This window comes from Balaenoptera ricei, chromosome 11 (assembly GCF_028023285.1).
Source record: "Balaenoptera ricei isolate mBalRic1 chromosome 11, mBalRic1.hap2, whole genome shotgun sequence".
In the NCBI taxonomy this organism is placed as follows: domain Eukaryota; kingdom Metazoa; phylum Chordata; class Mammalia; order Artiodactyla; family Balaenopteridae; genus Balaenoptera; species Balaenoptera ricei.
In genome coordinates this window covers 88,752,866-88,765,763 of record NC_082649.1, presented here as the reverse complement: position 1 = coordinate 88,765,763, position 12,898 = coordinate 88,752,866, and positions in this window count along the sequence as shown.

Genomic DNA, 12,898 nt, shown 5'->3' with positions numbered 1-12,898 from the left:
GATCTGAGCTTCTGTTTAGGAACTTTGTGTGGGAACCAGGTCATGGATAAGGGGGTAATGGGGACCTTGCAAATTGCTAATAGGTGATTGTTACTGAGTGAAAGGAAGTTACTTCTAAAAGAAAGAAGGAACCAGGAATCCAATCACTACCCGTCATTCCTGCTGCCATGGCCCTAATCCAGGATGCCAGCCTCTCCCCCTAGGAATAAATACCTCCATAGCTTCTGTGGATAACTGCTACTGTCCCAATAATATATTCTCCTCTTTTTAAAATACAGAATCGCAGTCTAGTTGGTGATGGCAACATGCCAAGCTAAAAACTATCTTACCAGCCTCCCTCAGGGATTAGGCAATGTATTCATTGTCTACTGCTGCATAACAAATTACCACCAGCTTGATGGCTTCCTCCTCATAGAGCTTCTCTAGAGAGAAAGCCCAGCTGGTGTTGCTCCCCACAGAGAGGGAAAGCTCTGTGAGGAAAGGCTGGCTGGGTCCTTTGCTACACGGTCATCCTGGGGAACCAGACTGCCATCAGGGTGTCATGCAAGGCTGGGGTCTCAACTGAAGGCTTGACTGGGGAAGGATCTACTTCCAAGCTCACGTTTTTGTTGGCCGAATTCAGTCCCTTGAAGTGCTGTTTAATTGAGGGTGTCAGTTTCTAGGTGACACCCTCCCTTTCTTGCCAGGTGAAAAAAGCAATGTCCTCTCCAATATGGCACTTGGCATCATCAAAGTATGCAAGCAGAGAAGGCAGTAGTGTCTGCTAGCAAGACAGAGGGGACAGGCTCTGGTAACCTCATCGTGGAAGTGACATCTTATCACCTTTCCCGTGTTTCGTTGATTGGAAGCCAGTCACTCCTGGCCACCGACATGATGTCAGAGTTTGAGTTTCCGGGCTCGGCTACGCTTGACATGCCCCAAACCCTGGGCTTTTCAGTTACAAGAGACAATAATCCTCTCCCTCTTTTTTAGCTTAAGCCCGCTTGAGCTCACTTGCCACCAAAGGAGAATATTCTAATACAGTAAGCTTTAATAAATATTTGATGAGTGAATTTAAAGGAAGTACTGAAGAATTGATAAGTAATTTTAGAACTCTGAAGGCTGGAGATCCTAGAAATAACACCCAGGAGTTGGCAAACTTTTTCTGCAAAAAGCCAGCTAGTAAATATTTTAGGCTTTGTGGACCATCCAGTCTCCGTTAGGACCATTCAACCCTGTCATGGCAGTGTGAAAGCTGCCGTAGATGATACACAGGTGAGCGTGGCTGGGTTCCAATAAAACTGTATTTACAAAATCAGGCAGTGGGTGAGATACGTCCCATGGGCTAGAGTTTGCTGACTCTTGCCTTAGGGCGCTGACAAACGTGGAAAGATGGTTGTTTCATATCTTTTAAAATACCTGAGCAGGTTGGTGACCTTGGAGGATGCAGCTGCAAGGTTAGGTCATGTTTCTCCTCAGTCTCCTCCTGTCCGTCAATCCTCTCCTCCTTTCCTGGTCCTTCCAGTGGCTGAAGTGCTTTGGCACAAGGGAGGGGGCGGCCAGGCCTTTTGTGGTTGCATGGTCAGCCCACCCTCCATCGCTCGGTTGGCCAGAGTGCTGTCAGCCTGGACCTTTCTCTGTTCCCTTCCCCTCCTCTCACCCTCAACTATTTTTCTTCTTTTCTTCTTCTGTCCACTCACTAACATTTTAATCCTTCTCCTCTCCTCCCCCCTTCTTCCATCCAGAGAGGGAAGAGGAGGGAGCAGACGCTGAAGAGAAAAAGAAATGAAACCAGACTGGCTCCTTCCCTGGGGTTGGATCGAACCTTACCTGCTTCCCCAAAATGCTATGGGAGAGAAGAGGCATCTGAGCTGTTCTCAGGGGAGAGCAGGAGCGAGAACCCCTACTGCGAGGGAGGCACGTGGGAAGGTGGGGTTCCTGACAGTGGGGACTTTCTCCTGGAACATAAGCCCCAGCAGGGCAGGTACCATGTCCCCAGCCTGTTCCAGTGCCCAGAGCAGTGCTTGCACTTGGTCCGTGCGCAGCAAATCGTTACTGAACGAATCAATGAATGGAGCCCTCAGCTGGTATTCTGAGTGATTTCTCAAATGAAGGCTCACTTTATTTTCAGGCTGCTAAAGACTCTGCTTCCTTGCTTAGCTCCAGGCCAGCTGCAAAGACTTCCTAAGCTGGAGGCGGGAGGGGCGATCCTGTCCTCTGTAATCTTTTTAAGTGACTTCTTTAGAAAAGGCTTTGCATGCATTAAACACCGGGTTGGCAGAGTCTTAAACATCTTTCAGAGGTGGTGTCAGGCAGCTGCTGCAAATAGGGACCACAGGAGGCTGGGTAAAAAGATGGATGAGGGATTATCTCCTCTCTGCGGGGCCAAGGAGGGGCAGAGCCAAGAGCGGCTCAGAGCGCTGTCCACAGTGACCAAGCCCCCATGATTTCCAGAAAGCTCCGCGTGCTCCTCTTTCTTCTGCATCAGGCACAGCGTGGCCCTGCGATCAAGAACACAGGCTTGGTACCTATGTGGTCTCACTTTACAATCCTGCCACCTCCCTGATTAGGCTGTGTGACCCCAAGCAGGTTATATGCCCTCTCTGTGCCACAGCCTCAAAATACTGACTGTGCTACAGACTTACATTTTAACACAGGGTTAGGTTCTAAAGTCAGCTGGATATCATGCGGAGTCCAAAATACCCTTGAAAAATGCCTTAAATCACCATAAAATTCAGTCTGTGCGATTTTGTGTATCTCCAGTGCTGCACAGAATTTTCCAGGCACACAAAGGGACCAATGGAAAGTCTGAGTGCAAGTGCTTGGGAAGTGAAATCATTCTGTCTTCCAGATAATTATCAAAACCCTGGCAGTGAAGGAAGGTCTGGAAGACGGGGTGGGGTGAAGATTTCTTCAAGTGCTCTGGCTTGCCTGAGACTTTTCTGCATTCCGGTTTCATAGTTCGTGTCTGCAGTCTCCATACATGTTAATAGTTTTGCTTATAATAGGAAAGATCAAAGCAATAGTGGCAGTGTGTGGGCTGTGGGTGGGGTGGACATTAGGAAAGCCGAAAAGCCCTCAGAGAGTCGTCCCCTCAGTGGAATGAGCAACTGTGCAGTCACTCTGTAGGGCAGTGCTCGGCACAGAGTAAGTGCTCCATAGAGGAGAGGTTTAGTCTAACGATGGTGGTGGTGGTGGTGGTGGTGATGGTGATGATGGTGATGATGGTGATGATGGTGACGACGTCTTAAGAACCTCAGTTCAGTTCAGTTATGAACCTCAGTCCATAATTAGCTAGTGTAGTGGATGCTGTCAGCACTCCACTCTTACCCCCTGGATCTCTTTGCAATACTCCTGCACCACATCTCCCCAGCCTGCACCTGAGCCCTCACCAACTCACTCACGGGCTGTCCTTAGGCTGCTGGAGCCCCTTAGTCTGTGCCAAGGTAGAGCTGGAAGTCCCTGGGAATTTATGGCCCACCTGGCTCCCCTGCCCTGGCGGTCCTGGTCCAGGGACAGCTCTGAGGTGTGACCCACGCTGTCTCTACACTCCCCTGCAGGATGGCGCCCCTTCATCCCAGTCCTGTTTCCCACTCCCCCCACTTCCTAAGTCACTTGCGCCTGAATCCTCATTTAGGGGTCTGTTTCTGAGACCCCAGTCTAAGACAGAGAGGTATGGGGAGTTTCCAGGCTACAGGGGTGGACACCAGTGTGAAGAGAAGTGGGCGAGGAGCACAGAGGAAAGAAGGAAGCGCTGGGAACAACAGGGAGGGGAACAGAAGTGTTTGTGGGGTATCAGTTCACACGAGCCGGACTTGACAAGTGGAGAAGCTGAGGCCCAAGAGGGCAAGGGACTTGCCTGAGGGTGGACACCATCATTAGGGCAGAACTTGGTACGGCGTCTGGTTCGTAAATGTGCCCCCAAATGCTTGTGGAGTAAATGAATGAGAGGGTGAGTGGCCAGGACTGCACCCTGCCCCCGAGGAGGCAACAGGCTCAGATGCGGCTCCAGAGGACATTCTGGCCTGAAGCACTTAAGTGCCAGGTGCCTCTGGGGCTCTGTTCCTAGGGGCCCCTGGTTCTGAGAAGCACGCCCCAGCCAAGGGCCTAGTGTAGGCATATCTGTACTCCCTTGTCATCAGCCCAAACACACAGGGAGGTCACCTCTTCTTCCTCTTTCTTTGCCACAAGGGCATTTCACAGAGGTCAGAGATGTCTACCCTGAGCTCCTCAAACTGTGATCTGCACCTGTACCTCCTGGTTGTTCAAATGCACATTCTGATCCAGTGAGTCTGGGGTGGGCCTGAGAGTCTGCATTTCGAACAAGCGCCCTGCTTGCCTATGAGCCATACTTGGCCTAGCAAGGTCCTAAGAATATAGGCATATTCTTGTTTGCATGGTCCCCTCCTCCCAAGAAGACCCTTTCTCCTTACCCAGCCTTTAAGTTTCCGCTCGAATGTCGCTCCTGATCCCCTTGAGTCTTCCTTGTTCTCTAAATGGGAAGAAGTCTCTTGCCATGCCATTTTTTCTCTGCCTCTTATAACATTAATGCCCTCTTCGTTATGGCATAGTTATTTGTGTCCTAGACTGTGGGTTCCTTAAGGAGCTCTGTGATTTCATCTTGAAACCCTTCTAACAGCTCTTCGGCTCCCTGGCACACTGCAGCAATTGCTTACTTGTACATGCCAGGCACTGGGCTCAGGCCCCAGTGGGCATTATCTCAGTAATCCTCAAATAGTCTTGTGAAGTAGGTATTAGCAACCAGAGGGTCAGAAAGGTAAGGTGAGTTGCCTGAAGTCATGGCTAGTCAGTGGCCAAACCCAGTGAACCCATCTGTCAACTGTCAAAGCCCACGCTCTTCTGCATTTCGTATTTTTTGAATGAATCAATAAGTGAATTAATGAATGGATGGATGAATGAATGAATGGGATTTCAGATGAAAGAGCTGATTCTGTGCAAACTGCTTCACATGAAGCTAGGAAATTCACATGCTTTGACTTGGGGTGGGGCTGAGCCTCCCCAATCCCTCCTTCCTTTCCATCCTGAGAGTTCCATGAAATTCTTATTCATAATTGAGACCCTGCCCACAAAGAAGAGGAAACTGACATATTTAGCCCCAGCTCTGGCACTTTCTGACACCCTCCGCCTTAGTCCTCAACATCTCATCTGTCACTAAGTAGGATCTCCCTCCCCTAAAGCGTGGGGAGAGAGCTCCCTGCCTCCTGGGGGTGGGGTTGTGTATGTGGGGTGGGTGGCGCCTTTTAGAAAAGCGCAGCGGCTGACGTGGAAGCAGGCAGCTGTTGGCCTTTATTTCACTGGAGCGGCTTATCTCAGATCATCTCCTCCATCACAGGCCCTTAAACAGCTTCTGACAATCAATTCATATCCCTGATGCTGCCGCTACTGCTGGTGGGTGGGGGGGGAAGAATTACCGTATTTATCTGTGTATAAGCTCTAGCCGTCCCAGGGCCGCTGGCTCTCTGAGGTGGGCCAGCCCATCGCCCCTGCAGGTTTACGGGGAAGCCAGGTTATTCCTCTTAGTCCTCTTAGATGCTTCTGTCTTGTAAACGGCGGGCATGGAGCAGACGCTTTTGTCAAAGCAGGAGCAGGGAAGGGGTGGTGAGCAGCGCTGAGGGAGCCTGGGCTGGGATTGCGGCCCTACTGCTCGAGCTGGGTGACTCTTCTCTCTGGGCTGTGGTTTCTGCACAGCCTCACCTCGCAGGGTGGAGGCGAGGCCTGAGTGAGATCATGCATGCAAGGGGTCAGTGCAGGCCACACACGCACAGGGGAAAGCGCTCAGTAAATGGGAGGTGTGCTCCGGCTGATTTCCAGAGCTCTGGAATCCGTGGGATCACAGTGTAGCAGGGTGGCTTCCTTAAGTTCATCCCCGTGCCCCAGACCTCAGAGCCTCCTACTCATCCTCCAGGAATCTTCCTCTGGGGAGCTCCTCGGGCTGCAGTGAAGTGCTCCCCAAGGCTGAGCCGCTCTGTGTACAGCTCGCAGCATCTCTCTGTCCTGTTTTTCTCTGTTTTTCTTTCTCCTCCTCCATGCCGGTGCCTGACACGTCCTGGGCCCTCTGTAAATATCTGGGTAAAGACTATCAGATGAAGGAAACCACCCGGGCGAGGGCAGGAGGCATGAAGAGGCATGCCCCTATGGAAAGGCCAGAAGTTTGAGTGGGGATGGATGGGAAGATGAGGCTGAAGAAGGCTTTGGGACCAGATTCCCAGGGGCAGGCTGAGGCCTGCTAAGGATTTAGGACTTGACACATTGGAGAATGATAAGCAGGCCAGTGGGTAACTCAGACTGGGGTTTAGGAAGCTCTTTGGTGGCTTTTTGAAGGGTGGACTCTGTGGGGTTGAGGGACAGAGTGGCCTGAAGGAGAACAGATAGGAAGCTGTTGCTAGAACCAGGGTGATATTTGAGATATTTAACTACTGGCCCCTGAGCAGTGGGACACCTGGTAGGTCCTGAGATCAACCAGTCAGAAGGGGCTGGAGCAGCACCTTGGTGCCCCTGCTGTGCTCAGCATTAACTCTTTAGTTGCTAGACCCTGGCGATCTGGGGGTACCAGGAGAGGGGGCTGGGTGGCCTGGGTGGGGTGGAGTGCGGGGAGCTGGGGACTCAAGCTAGTGGATACTTAACAGCAGACATGGCAGTGGTGCAGTATTTTCACAATGCTAATGGCTGTAAGAGCACACACAGCCAAATCAGCCCTGGCTGGTGCCTGGGCCTTGGAGAGACTGAGGCAGATTTCAGAAAGATTGCTCAGGTGAAATGACAGTAGGGTTTGGTGACAGCTTAGGTTCTCACTGTGTCATAAGGAAACTGCCTTGTTCCGAGCCGTCCAGGGAAGGCAGAAGGGGTGGTGTCACCCCATGGCCATGTTGGTTGTTTACTTCTGCCTCCTGACGTCCATGTCTCCTCCTCCCGATACCAGCATCACATTTCCCTCTGGGGAAACGTCCTCCTTCCATTCCTGCTCCATTTGGTACCAGGATGCCCATGTTACTCTGGTCTGGCCAATCAGCATTTCCATCCACTGGACAGAGTGAAGGGTTCAGCAGTGAAGTTGTGATCCTGGTTGGCTCAGTGAAAGTCAACCCTAGGAATTTGCTTGGAACTTCTGGCAGAAAGAAGCCCTCTTTCTACTGAGACTGCTAAACTGGAGGATCTAAACCTAGAGGGAATTTGCCTGAGAATGAAACCGATGCAGGGCAAAATAGTGCTGAGAGTTGGAGTTCCCAATGAAAGAGCTTGAGCCCCTGGATCCAGCTATGCCTGCAGCCCTACACTTTACCTTTAAGGTACTTGAGCCCATAAATTTGCTTTTTTCCTGAAGCCAGTTTGAGTTGGGTCTTCTATTACTTACCAACCAGGTCCCCTCTGAGAGTTAGGAATTGAAGACTGAAGTTCACTTATACTGGCTTAAACTAAGAGGCCACGTAATGTGCACAGATTGGAGTGGCCACATGCTCACTTAGGCAGAGATACCAGAGGAGAGGTAGCAGAAAGGAACAAGAGTGAGAGATGAAACAGATGAACAGAGAGGGAAAGATAAGCGTCAGTGTGACCTCAGGAAAAAAAAATGAGATAAGGCCTTCTCTTTACTCCTGGCATCTTCATGGTCCCTGCTTCTGTACCCGCAGGGAGGCTGGCTGCATTTCCTGCTCTCAGTTCCTTCCCCAGCCCTTGTATCCTTCCAGTAAATTGGCCTCCCTGGACTTGTGTTAGTCTGAATGGATTTCTTTTCCTGGCCCCCAAAGAATTCACAACCAACACAGCAGCTAACGGGACAGGGGAGACAAGGAAAATAAATGAACCGGGGATGAGGTCAGAGATGGTATCACGGGGAGAGAAGAGGGTAGGAGGCACAGGCTAGGGCTGGGGGTGAACCAGAATTAAAGCTGGGTTCCAAATAGCCAGCGAGGCATCTTCCTGGGTCCATAGCCTAAACTTCTACAAATAATGCAGATTGCTGTTTCCTGGAAACCGAAAGTCCAAGAAGCTCAAACAGCTGGATCCCACAGCCCTGCCCTGTGTGGACACTCACAGAGCTGTTGTTTGGCACCTGCCTTCGTTTGTGCTTATCTCACCCTGGGGTTGCAGCTTCGCTTCTGATTGGCCATGCCCTCGCCCCTTTGGCGTCTCTCCTTGCCTCCTCATTCCCATCCCCACCATCCATCACACCATGCTCACCAGCCTCTCCCAGGAGTGACTGGCCTCAGTCTTTAATCCCCTTAATCACTGGGTAAAGACCTAGTCGCCACAGAGCATGTATCCTCTTGGCTCTCACCGTCCCCGTGTACACGGCTGCCTTCCTACTGCGAGTGCCTGGGACTCTGCCAGGGAGCTTTGTTTGGCCGGCGGCATTCTTGGGGGCGGGAGGTAGGCAGGTTAGAATGCTGGGGGGTCAACCCCTCCCAGGAGCAGCCCTGGACCAGTGCCAGAGAGTTGGTGGGCAGATGCCCCAGCTTCCTTAGGCGGGATAACTCTGATGTCTGTCCTGTGCTGTCTCTCAAGGTGTGCTCCTGGGGGCAGTAAACTAAGTCAGACTGGTACATCCCTAGTTCAGGCCACTGTCATTTCTCACCTGGATTCCTTCTGGCTACCTTCCATCCACTCTATAGCTGAAGGAGCTTTCTAAGATGCAAACGTAATGACTTCCCTCCTCTGCTGCCCAGTGCTCCTGGGCACAGTTCAAACCCTTTATGTGGATGACAGCCCCTGCCTGTCCCCATCTTCACTCTGGGCCTTGAACTGTGCTGTTCCCATCTCCTGGAATTTTCTCCTCCTTTTCCTCTTCCAGTACCTGGGCCCAGCGCATGGTGATTCGTGGTTTCAGGCCTCAGCTCCCCTAGAAAGCCTTCCAGCCCCCAGGCAGAGTTGTAGGCACAGCACCCTGCTCTTGCCCTCCTCACCCTGGGGTTAGCTGTGCTGCCTGCCCTTCCCTCCAGAGAGCCATGTTCGCCGCTGTGATTGTGCATTAGAAACAACTGGGGGCCTTTAGGATGCAGACCTGCCCACCCCCAACTCCACAACCAGTTAAAGCAGAATCTCTGGAGCTGGGGCCCAGCATCAGCGTTTCGTAAAAGCTCACCAGGTGTTTCTAACGTGCCAGCCGGCTGGGTGGAAAACCACATTTGGATAGCATGATCTCCATGAAGGTAGGGCCTGGGTCTTATTTATTTCATCTCCACTCCCTGGCGCATAGTAGGAGGCCCCTGGTAAACGTTGGCTGTGAATACGAACGGCAGCTGCAAACAGGCTGTCCTTAAGTGCCAGGCACTGTTCTAAGAGGCTGAATGAATAAATGAGTGAGTGAATGAATGAATGAATAAAAGGCCCACCCACGTGCATCTGGGAACTGGAGGCTCCAAAGAAATGCCTGTCACTAAGACGTCTAATTGTCTAGCGGGCGGCAGATAGCTTCTTGCCAGAGCAGAGATTTAGTCATCATTCCTGGGGCACGACCGACCCCGGTGGTCACTGCTGAGGTGCCAAGTCACCAGCAGGTCTCGTCGGGGAGCAGCCACTGAGCTGGGAACCTGGGGGAGTGATGAGGTGGGGCTGTGGAGTGGAGAAGGGACCACTCATTTCGAAGTGAGTTTTGGCCGTCGGGGTCTTTAAAATGCACTGTTTCTGGGGCTGCATCGGAGAGTTGGACGCAGCCCCAGCCGGTGGGATGAGAGTGGAGTGGTTAGGGCTTGCAGGGCTGGATGTGCAGGTCTGCGTCCCATGCAGCTGCGCTGAGGAGTACACCAGAGAGGATGAAAATCCTCTCCCAGCTTTGCCGGCAGAATGAAAATATATGGTTTAATAAAAACAGCTGATTCCATTTCAAACAAGTGGCTCATACCCACCTCTAAGTAGCTGCTGTTAAAAATTCAGGCTCTGGCCCTGTTTTAAATGAAGCCTGAGGTCGAAAAAAAAAGAAAAGAAAAGAAAAAAAGGCCTATTTGGGTTGGCGGGGAGGTCATGGAGCTTGGGTGAAGCCTGTTTCAGTCTGCCTGGAAAATGGAGTCAAAGCAAGGGCTTCGTGTTGCTTGATGAGTTTTTCCCCTGCACAAAGCAGGCTCTAAATGGCATTAGCTGTAATGAGGCGGGCCCCTGCGCCGCCGGGTGGAGGGCCTGGTGGGGAAGTGATTACGGAGCAGGGGTCCCCGCAGGACTGGTCGCAGTCCTGGGAGCCGGCTCCTCGGGCTCTGGAGTGCTTTGTGGGCCCCCCGCCTCCCTTTGTTCTGTCTCCATGGCCAGAAGGAGCCCGAGGCGGAGCAGGGTGGCATTCTGAGCACCCCCCAGTCCCAGCTGCCAGTTCCCTGGTTATCTGAATTGAAGAGGTCAGAGGTTAAGTGAGAGATCAGAGTTCTCGGGTCAGGGAAAGAAAAACAAATCCCCAGGGCCTTTGGCTGCGCTCTTGAAGCGTGTAGGCCGTGCCCTCTGGTACAGATAGGGGAATATTTTAAACATGACCCTGTCCTTTCCTGTTACCATGTAAATTGATTGATTTTTTTTCTTTAATCGAGTTAGGGGAATTTCATGGAAGGGAAAAAAGGATTGGTTGGGCATTTGGATTTCGGTGGAGGCCCAGAAGTAGCAACTCCAGCTCTGGCCTCTGCTTCACAAGAGGATGCCGGCAAGGACCACGTGCCTCGGTTTCCCTGTCTTCACACATCAAAGCCTCGGGGGGGATGCAGTGACAAGGGATCTGAGATGCGCAGGAGCTTATTCGGAAACAGGGACAAGAAACCTGCTCTTAGGAAGGAAGGAGGCACATTTAAGAGCTTCTTATTCTGTGGTTTTAACAAGCTTCTTGTCGTTAAGGCTCATCAATCAGGAAGCCGTCGTGGAGGAAGTCTCCTCTGGGTTCTTAGCCTGTGCGAAGAGCAGTGAGGGTTACTGAAGGATAAGACAAGACAATGCCTCTCGAGGGGCATTTTAGGTGGTTGCAGAGCCAGAAAGACTCTTGGTGCTGATAGTTCTGGTCCTGTGACCTCGGGCCGGCTTCTCCAAACCTCAGTTTCCTTATCTATAATATGGGAGCAATGGGTCCCATGCCCTTACCGCTTCAGGGCACCCCAGTGCCTGTGTTCCTTCACGCAGGGAGTTTAGCTCTACTCGTGGCCATTTTATTTGCCCTCGAAGGGGCCAGAAGTGCCCAGGAATGAATGCCGCCCCCCCCCCCCCGCCCACAAGGCTCTCAACCCGCGTCTGATGGAATTGGTGAGTAAATACCCCAACTCCCTCCCCATTGGGTACGATGACTCTGAGGTGTGTGCATTCTACACCGTCTCCCAGAAATTCCCCAGGGGATCCAGCTCCATTTTCCCATGGGGCTAACTTGCTCGCTCCCAGGCCTCTTACTGACTTCCTTCCCCACCGCCCTGCCCATATTGCTTTCAATTCCCAAAGGAACGACTTGTACTGGAGTCCCCACTCAGGGTCGGCTTCTGGTGGAGCTGAGACAGTGGGCGTTGAGAAGATGAGAAGAAGCAGGGTTTTCATGAGGTTATTGCAGTGACTGAGCAGTGCTAAGCATACGGAGAACCTGGCACAGAATGAGCCCTCAAGTGATAACTAGCATCAGCTAGACTCTTAATATTTATCTGAGAGAGATGGTGCTTTACAGTAAGAAAGCAAGGCTGCATTATGACTGAGCGGTTTAGATGCTCAGAGGAGGGACGGGCGGCCCCAAAGGCAGGGATGATTAGATACGGCCTCCAGGAAGAGAGTGGGATATGAACATGGTGTGGGGGGAATTGATATAAGTGGCCATATCCATGGCCTTCAAAGAGCGTCTGGCTCCTGGAGGGTCCCCGGTACTTCTTCGTCAGTGTCTCTCAAACTCTCAGCACACCTTGAGGCTCCGTCTTAGCACTAGACAGATTTTTGGCAAATATTTGAATAATGTTCATGTTTCTTGTCAGAGTATAAGGCTCCAAAGGGGTGGATGGGCCATGTCCACTCAGCACTGTGTCCCCAGCGCCTGGTACACAGCCTTGCATCTTAGGTCTCTAGTAAATGAGCCAGCAAAGAAGTGAATGAATGATGAATGAAGGGATAAACATAGTGGGCTAACCCTAGCTAGTCTGGAAGAGGTTGGAGCAGACCAGGTTAAGGTCCTAGGGAAGGGACCAGTTTGGCAGGAGTAGAAAAGGAAATGTTACAGAAAAGCAGGCTCGGGGCAGCTGGTGGAGTGCCTTGGATGCTGACTTAGGAGACTGGGCTTTTATCCTGACTAAATGGGAGTTATCAGAGGTCTTTGAGCTAGGAGGTGACACAGCAGAAACAGTTTTTTTAGGAAGACTCTTCTGCCACTTTCCTCGGCTGTTAAAATGGAGTTTTAATACACTTACACCATTGGGCTTCTGTGAACTTCAGTGAGATAGTACAGTGGCCGTGCTTAGCACAGTGTCTACCGTGTAGTCTTAGTAAGCACCCTATGAACGTTAGCTACTCTTCTTGGTTCTTCTTCTTGCTGGTGTTTTACTGACAGGAGATTGTAAATAGAGAAGATTTAGAGAAGAAGGCCATAGCCTGAGGCCATGGTTAAGGTGTCAGGCGTGGGAAGGAGCAGCTGGAGGGAAGGTGGGTCTAGTGCCTGCTGTCTTGTGCTGCCCAGATCCTCCTGGAGGGAACGGATTGATTCTCTGGCTGCTGGGAGTGCTGTTGAATGGCCTCTGGCTGAAGAGCACTGCTTCACCCAAGCCTCCCCTCCTTCCGAGGGCAGCCCTCATCCCGTGGCCGCTCTGTGGGACCCTAAGGACCTGGCCCTTCTGCTCCGACTCAGAGCTCAGAATGGCTGTGCCAGTTCTGCAGCTCCCAGGGGGGCCGGCTGAGGACTTGCTAAGACTGAACCACAGCTCAGCTCCCCCTCATCCTGCTCCCCCGCTTCCACAGGTGATGTAGAGAGCACCCC